The sequence below is a fragment of the Salvelinus sp. IW2-2015 genome, unplaced genomic scaffold (assembly GCF_002910315.2).
Source record: "Salvelinus sp. IW2-2015 unplaced genomic scaffold, ASM291031v2 Un_scaffold1127, whole genome shotgun sequence".
NCBI classification, from domain to species: Eukaryota; Metazoa; Chordata; class Actinopteri; order Salmoniformes; family Salmonidae; genus Salvelinus; species Salvelinus sp. IW2-2015.
Window position 1 is genome coordinate 270,310 of NW_019942741.1, and position 8,397 is coordinate 278,706.

Below are 8,397 nucleotides of genomic sequence, written 5' to 3' on the forward strand. Positions count from 1 at the left end.
GCTCAGTCTGGTGTGACGGCTCAGTCTGGGTGACGGACTCAGACTGCGGGGACCGATCAGATCTGACGGTGACGTGCTCAGACACCGACCGGTGACGGATCAGACTTGAGGTGACGGCTCAGTCTGGGGTGACGCTCAGCTGGGTGACGGCTCAGACTGGGTGACGGATCAGACAGGGTGTACGGCTCAGACTGGGTGACGGCTCAGACCGGGTTGACGGAAATCAGACTGGGTGACGGCTCAGTCTGGGGTGACGGCTCAGTCTGCGGTGGACGGCTCAACTGGGTGACGGATCAGACAGCGGTGCGGCTCAGACTGGGTGACGGATTCAGACTGGGTGACGGATCAGACTGGGTGACGGATCAGACTGGTGACGGATCAGACCGGGTGACGGCTCAGACCGGGTGACGGCTCAGACTGGGTGACGGCTCAGACTGGGTGACGATCAGGACTGGGGTGACGGCTCAGTCTGGGTGACGCTCAGTCTGAGGTGACGGCTCAGTCTGGGTGACGGCTCAGTCTGGGTGACGGCTCAGACTGGTGACGGATCAGGACAGGAGTGACGGATCAGACTGGTGACGGCTCAGACTGGGTGACGCTCAAACTGGGTCGGCGGTGACGGCTCAAACTGGGTGACGGCTCAGTCTGCGGTAATATCAACAACCCTTATATGCATTAGAAATTACCAAATTGTTCATACTTGAGTAAAAGTAAAGGTACCTTAATAGAAAACGACTCAAGTAAAAGTGAAAGTCACCCAGTAAAATACTACTTGAGTAAAAGTCTAAAAGTATTTTGGTTTTAAATATACTTAAAACCAACTATAGTATCAAAAGTACACAGTATAAATAATTTCAAATTCCTTACAATTAAGCAAACCAGACGGGCACTATTTTTTTCTAGTTGTTTGAAATAGTACGGAAAGCCAGGGCCACACTCAACACTCAGACACTCCAACACTTCAGACATCATTTACCAACGAAGCATTTGGTTTAGTGAGTCCTCCAGATCAGAGCAGTAGGGATGACCAGGCGATTGTGTCTCTGTTTAGTGATCCTCCAGATCAGAGGCAGTAGGGTGACCAGGGATGTTTCTCTGTTTAGTGAGTCCTCCAGATCAGAGGCAGTAGGGATGACCAGTTGATGTTCTCTGTTTAGTGAGTCCTCCAGATCAGAGGCCAGTAGGGATGGACCAGGGATGTTCTCTGTTTAGTGAGTCATCCAGATCAGAGGCAGTAGGGATGGACCAGGGATGTTCTCTGTTTAGTGAGTCCTCCAGATCAGAGGCAGTAGGGCATGACCAGGGATGTTCTCTGTTTTAGTGAATCCTCCAGATCAGAGGCAGTAGGGATGACCAGGCGATGTGTTCTCTGTTTAGTGAGTCTCCAAATCAGAGGCAGTAGGGATGGACCAGGGATGTTCTCTGTTTAGTGAGTCCTCCAGATCCAGAGGCAGTAGGGATGACCAGGGATGTCTCTGTTTAGTGAATCCTCCAGATCAGAGGCAGTAGGGATGACCAGGGATTTCTCTGTTTAGTGATCCTCCAGATCAGAGGCAGTAGGGATGACCAGGGATGTTCTCTGTTTAGTGAGCCTCCAGATCAGAGGCAGTTAAGGATGACCCAGGGATTGTTCTCTGTTTAGTGAATCCTCCAGATCAGAGCAGTAGGGATGACCAGGGATGTTTCTCTGTTTAGTGAATCCTCCAGATCAGAGGCAGTAGGGATGACCAGGGAATGTGTCTCTGTTTAGTGAGTCCTCCAGATTCAGAGGCAGTAGGGATGACCAGGGATGTTCTCTGTTTAGTGAGTCCCTCCAGATCAGAGCAGTAGGGATGGACCAGGGATGTTCTCTGTTTAGTGAGTCCTCCAGAATCAGAGGCAGTAGGGATCGACCAGGGGATGTTCTCTGTTTAGTGAATCCTCCAGATCAGAGGCAGTAGGGATGGACCAGGGATGTTCTCTGTTTAGTGAGTCCTCCAGAATCAGAGGCAGTAGGGATGGACCAGGAATGTTCTCTGTTTAGTGAGTCCTCCAGATCAGAAGGCAGTAGGGAGACCAGGATGTTCTCTGTTTAGTGAATCCTCCAGATCAGAGGCAGTAGGCGATGGACCAGGGATGTTCTCTGTTTAGTGAGTCATCCAGATCAGAGGCAGTAGGGATGGACCAGGGATGTTCTCTGTTTAGTGAGTCATCCAGATCAAAGGCAGTAGGGTATGGACCAGGGATGTTCTCTGTTTAGTGAGTCATCCAGATCAGAGGCAGTAGGGATGGACCAGGATGTTCTCTTGATATGTGGTGTGAATTGGACCTTTTTTCTGTCCTGCTAAGCATAAAACACGTAACGAATACTTTTGGGGGTCAGGGAAAATATACGAGGAAAAATAAGAAGTTTAAATAATAAAGTAAAGTGCAGATACCCAAAAAACAACTTAAGTAGTACTTTTAAAGTATTTTTACTTAAGTAACTTTTACACCACTGCTTAATGGAAGTCATCTGTAAATATATTACCAATAACCAACAACACAGAGCTGATGTCTCTGACCAACAACACAGAGCTGATGTGTGTGCACTTCACACTTCCTCCTATTATTTTGACAGCTGCAACTTACGACAGCCTCTGCTCAAGCACACACTACCTCACACACACACACACACACACGAACATACACACACACACACATAAACCTCCGATAGCCTGTGCTCAATATGCCAAAGCTGGACTGCACGTACCCGGGCTCTTACAGTACATCAGTCAAACACACATTCTTCATGTTACTTCATTAGGATTAAAAAAACAGAACCGTCAATGTGGTGCCAGCAGCAGGAAGTAGTCAGTTCTGTATGAGGTCTCTCTCTCTATAGTTTCTCAGCTGTGCTATGATTGGCTCCAGTCACATGTTTCATCAGGTGTTGATCTAAATGACTCTATTGTTCTCAGTGGTTTCAGCTTTACAACAACACATTAACCGTTGATGCTGCGTTGTGTCCTGTGACGACTCCCTCTCTTTCCCCCCCACCGCCTCTTCTCACGCACCCCAAATGCTCTGCCAGCGATCAAAGATAATTGTTTAATCGTTCGCTTGACTTTTATAACTTCAAATGAGTTTACCATAGTTTAAATGACCCCCCCTCCCTCCCTCTCCCTAATGTCAGTGTCACTGACCAACAGAAACAGAGACATTTGGTATAATATAATAAGACATTTGGTATAATATAATAAGACATTTGGTATAATATAATAAGACATTTGGACATAAAACATTGTTTCATCATCTGGTGTCAGAGGAGACGCCCCTTGACCAGGCATTCTGGGATATATGCTCCATGTCACGCCCTGTCCGTGGAGAGCTTTTTATGTCTCTATTTTGGTTTGGTCAGGGTGTGAGTTGGGGTGGGCATTCTATGTTCATTTTCTATGTTTTGTATTTCTTTGTTGTTTGGCCGGGTGTGGTTCTCAATCAGAGGCAGCTGTCTATCGTTGTCTCTGATTGAGAATCATACTTAGGCAGCTTTTTCCCACCTGTGTTTTGTGGGTAGTTGTTTTCTGTTTTGTGTTCTGTGCACCTGACAGGACTGTTTCGTGTTACATTTTGTTATTTTGTCTCAGTGTTCAGTTGAAATAAATAATCATGAACACTTCCCACGCAGCCCTTTGGTACGATCCTTCTCATTCCGACGACGAACGTTACACTCCATCCTCTCTGTCTCAATTCAATTTACCTCAAGGGGCTTTATTGGCACGGGAATCATATGTTAACATTGCCAAAGCAAGTGAAATAGAAAATAAACATAAACAAAAAATAAACAAAAATGAACAGTAAACATTACACTTACAAAAGTTCCAAAAGAATAAAGACATTTCAAATGTCATATTATGTCTACATACAGTGTTGTAACGATTTACGAATGGTTAAAGTACAAAAGGGAAAATAAATAAACATAAATATGGGTTGTATTTACAATGGTGTTTGTTCTTCACTGGTTGCTGCTGTGATGGCACACTGTGGTATTTCACCCAGTAGATATGGGAGTTTATCAAAATTGGATTTGTTTTCGAATTCTTTATAAATCTGTGTAATCTGAGGGAAATATGTGTCTCTAATATGGTCCTATCTCTCTCTCTCTCTCCTCTCTCTTCGTCTATCTTCTCTCTTCTCTCTGCTCTCTTCGTTCTCTCATCTCCTTCTCTCTCTCCTCTCCTCTCTCCTCTTTTCTTCTCTCTCTCTCTCTCTCTCTGTCCCTTCTCTCCGCATCCTCTCTCTCTCTCTCTCTCTCTCTCTCTCCTCCTCTCCTCTCTCTCTCCCCCTCTCTCTCTCCCTCTCTCCCTCTCTCTCTCTCTCCTCTCCCTCTCTCCCTCCCTCCCTCTGCACACACAGGGAGAGCATCAACCCTCAGACCACCCCTCCCTCCCTCCCTCCCTCCCTCCTCCCTCCCTCTCTGACACAACTCGCACAGGAGAGAGCATTACCCATCCCCAAAAAGAGCCCTTCTCTCCTCTCTCCTAAGATCTGGAATGTCAGACAAACCCAGAGAGGACCTCAGAACCCAGCCTAACCACACATCTGAGGGAAGGAGGGAGCTGACAGGGTGTATACTCCTCTTCATCACACACACACACACACCACACACACACACACACAACACACACACACACAGACAGCACACACACACACACACACACCACACACCACACACACTACGACACAACATCACACACACACACACACACACACACACTGACAGAGTGTTATCCTCCAGCCCTCTGACCCTCCGACTGCTTTCCCACTATCTACTGCTAACAGGAGGCCAAACCACACACACAGAACATCACATCATCCCTGGGGCTAGAATTATAGTACATCAAGAGAGGCAGGTCTGTAGACACACAGAGCAGGCAGGTCTGTCAGAACACAGAGAGGCAGACTGGTCAGACACACAGAGAGGCAATGGTCTGTCAGACACACAGAGAGGCAGGTCTGTCAGACACACAGAGAGGCAGGCCTTTCAGACACACAGAGAGGCAGGTCTGTCAGACACAAAGATCCAGAGAGCAGGTCTGTCAGACACACAGAGAGGCAAGACTGTTAGACACACAGAGAGTGCAGACCTGTCGCACACACAGAGAGGCAGGCCTGTCAGACACACGGAGAGAGGCAGACCTGTTAGACACACAGAGAGGCAGACCTGTTAGACACACAAGAGGCACGGCCTGTCAGACACACAGAGAGGCAGGTCTGTCAGCACACACAGAGAGGCAGGCTGTCAGACACACAGAGACGGTCAGACCTGTTTAGACACACACCCAGAGAGGCAAGCACCTGTCGACACCAGAGAGGAGGTTTGTCAGACACACAGAGAGGGCAAGGGCCTGTCAGACACACAGAGAGGTGGGCTGTTCAGACAGCACAGAGAGGCAGACTGTTTAGACACACCGACGTTACTGATTAGAGACGGAGAGGAGAAAAGCAGGCCTGTCAGACACACAGATGTCACTGATTAGAGAGGGAAAGGAGAAAGGAGAAACTTGTTTTCCTAGCAGGTATCGTACTAATACTTTACCGTCCCGACAAGCACACAGCCCTCCAGGGAGAGATTATACCACACATCTTGACAGATGAACATGAAATTGTGTAGTAAAAGTACATAAAAAGTACATAATGATTTATCTATCTTAATGACTGCATGACACGACCAGGAAAACTCAGGATCGTAGTTTAAGTCTCTACGTCCGCGGGACGTTTTTATCTTGAGCAGATGGTCAGGGGGCCGGAATATAATTACAAATAATTATAATTAGTGATGATTAGTGACCGCAAGAAGCCCAACGGATACAGTACTTGTAGCGATTGTCGTCGGGGGAAGGAGAAGAGGACCAAGGTGCAGCGTGGTCAGTATTCATAATACGTAATTTTAATAAATATGAACACTCTAACAAAACAACAACACGACAAACGAACAGTTCTGTAAGGTGACGACAAACACTAAACAGAAAATAATCACCCACAACTCAAAGTGGGAAAACAGGCTACCTAAATATGGTTCTCAATCAGAGACAACGATAGACAGCTGCCTCTGATTGAGAACCACACACGGCCAAACACAAAGAAATAGACAACATAGAACACCAGACATAGAATGCCCACCCAAACTCACGCCCTGACCAACCAAAATAGAGACATAAAAAGGATCTCTACGGTCAGGGCGTGACAGTACTAGACAATCATTTCAAACCTCGATTACACTTGGATCCGATATGCTGTATGTTTATCTATTTATGCGTCGTAATACTTCGGGAACATATTTCCTAAGTTAAAAATGACTTTGAGCTGATTGCCTAGAGATTTTACAGTGAAAATAATGTTTTGCTTTTTTTAAAACTTGGGAGAGCCAAATAAAATCAATCATTGGCCAAATTTGGCACACGGGCCGCCAGTTGAAGAGCCCTGCTCTACGTAATAGATTGTGAATGCATAGATATTAATATGAACATGCCTATTTTTAAACACGCAACCTACTAAATCTCCTGGCCCTACAGTACAAATCCTCTGTTGTACCGAACAGACCATATCCCCTCTTTCCTTCCTCCACGACAACAATGGGTCAGTAGTTTCTTCTGTTCTCCCCCCATTCTGCTACTGTCTGTCTGAGGATCTGGGCTATAAAACCTGGAGAGAGCCTGGCTGTACAGCAAGACAACAACAACACCTCTGGTTTGTGTTAGATTTCAGATTTCAGGCCTTTATATTATCAATCATAGTATGTTGCTGGGAAAAAAACGTCTGTGTTATGGCTTTACAAACCCCTGCTTGTCACACCCTGATCTGTTTCACCTGTCTTTGTGCTTGTCTCCACCCCCATCCAGGTGTCGCCCATCTTCCCCATTATCCCCAGTGTATTTATACCTGTGTTCTCTGTTTGTCTGTTGCCAGTTTGTTTTGTTCGTAAAAACCTACCAGCGTTTGTTTCCCTGCTCCTGTCTGTTTCTTGCTCCTGTTTTCCAGTCCTTCCCGGTATTGACTGTTCTGCCTACCCTGACCCTGAGACTGCCTGGCGTTCTGGATTATTGACCCCTGCCTACCCTGACCCTGAGACTGCCTGGCGTTCTGGATTATTGACCCCTGCCTACCCTGACCCTGAGACTGCCTGGCGTTCTGGANCTGCCTACCCTGACCCTGAGACTGCCTGGCGTTCTGGATTATTGACCCCTGCCTACCCTGACCCTGAGACTGCCTGGCGTTCTGGATTATTGACCCCTGCCTACCCTGACCCTGAGACTGCCTGGCGTTCTGGACCCTTTACACTCTTTCTGGATTATTGACCCCTGCCTGTCTTGACCTGTTGCTTGCCTGCCCCTGTGCTGGTAATAAAGTCTTGTTACTTTTACACTATCTGCATCTGGATCTTACCTAAACGTGATACTGCTATAATGTGGATAAAGAGTTACCTGTCTAACAGAACACAGAGGATTTTCTTTAATGGAAGCCTCTCCAACATAATCCAGGTAGAATCAGGAGTTCCCCAGGGCAGCTGTTTAGGCCCCTTACTTTTTTCAATCTTTACTAACGACATGCCACTGGCTTTGAGTAAAGCCAGTGTGTCTATGTATGCGGATGACTCAACACTATACACGTCAGCTACGCACTATACACACACACACATTATAGTTATGTGGTAGTAGAGTAGGGGCCTGAGGGCACACACTTAATATGTTATGAAATCTGTTATGAATGTATTGTAATGTTTTTAAAATGTGTAACTGCCTTAATTCTGCTGGACCCTTTGGCAGCAGCTAGTGGGGATCCACAATAAATACAAATACAAACACAAACACAAACACAAACACAAACCACAAATCACAAACCACAAACCACAGACACAGACACAGACACAGACACAGACACAGACACAGACACAGACACAGACACAGACACAGACACAGACACCAAACAACGCCATGGATAATAACTTACTTCATTAAAAAACAAAACACAATTTTCCAGATAATTTCCCCCATCGGGTGAAATAAAGTTGATCATGTCCTCTCCTGCTAATAAAGACAGGGGAGTTTAATTACTTGTGTTGGGGATCGCCATGGCGACAGCATTTAGGAAAAACAAGGTTGTTGCTGGCTGTGCAGAGGACTGCAGGCGTTACTGCATGGATTCTATTACAGTATCATATCAAACCCCTCCCACTTAGCCCTTCCTCCCCAATGACACGTTACCACCACTCTGTCTAAACTAAATGAGGCATTATAGAAATAACTCTGTATCAGTCCCTCTTCACTATCAGTCTCTATTCACTATCAGTCCCTATTCTGTATCAGTCTCTATTCTGTATCAGTCTCTATTCACTATCAGTCCCTATTCACTATCAGTCTCTATTCACTATCAGTC

General features: G+C 46.2%; 1 protein-coding gene and 1 long non-coding RNA gene across 2 annotated transcripts in view; one reads left to right on the forward strand and one right to left on the reverse strand.

Annotated features, from left to right (window-relative positions):
- The window catches only part of LOC139024167 (uncharacterized), a 4,776-nt gene extending 985 nt beyond the window's left edge, over positions 1-3,791 (forward strand). The window contains exon 2 of the long non-coding RNA XR_011475458.1: positions 2,530-3,791. This is a non-coding gene — a long non-coding RNA (uncharacterized lncRNA). The remainder of the gene's footprint in view (positions 1-2,529) is intronic.
- LOC112069827 (semaphorin-3D-like) overlaps positions 1-8,397 on the reverse strand; it is a 151,742-nt gene that overhangs the window by 92,096 nt on the left and 51,249 nt on the right. The window lies entirely within an intron of this gene.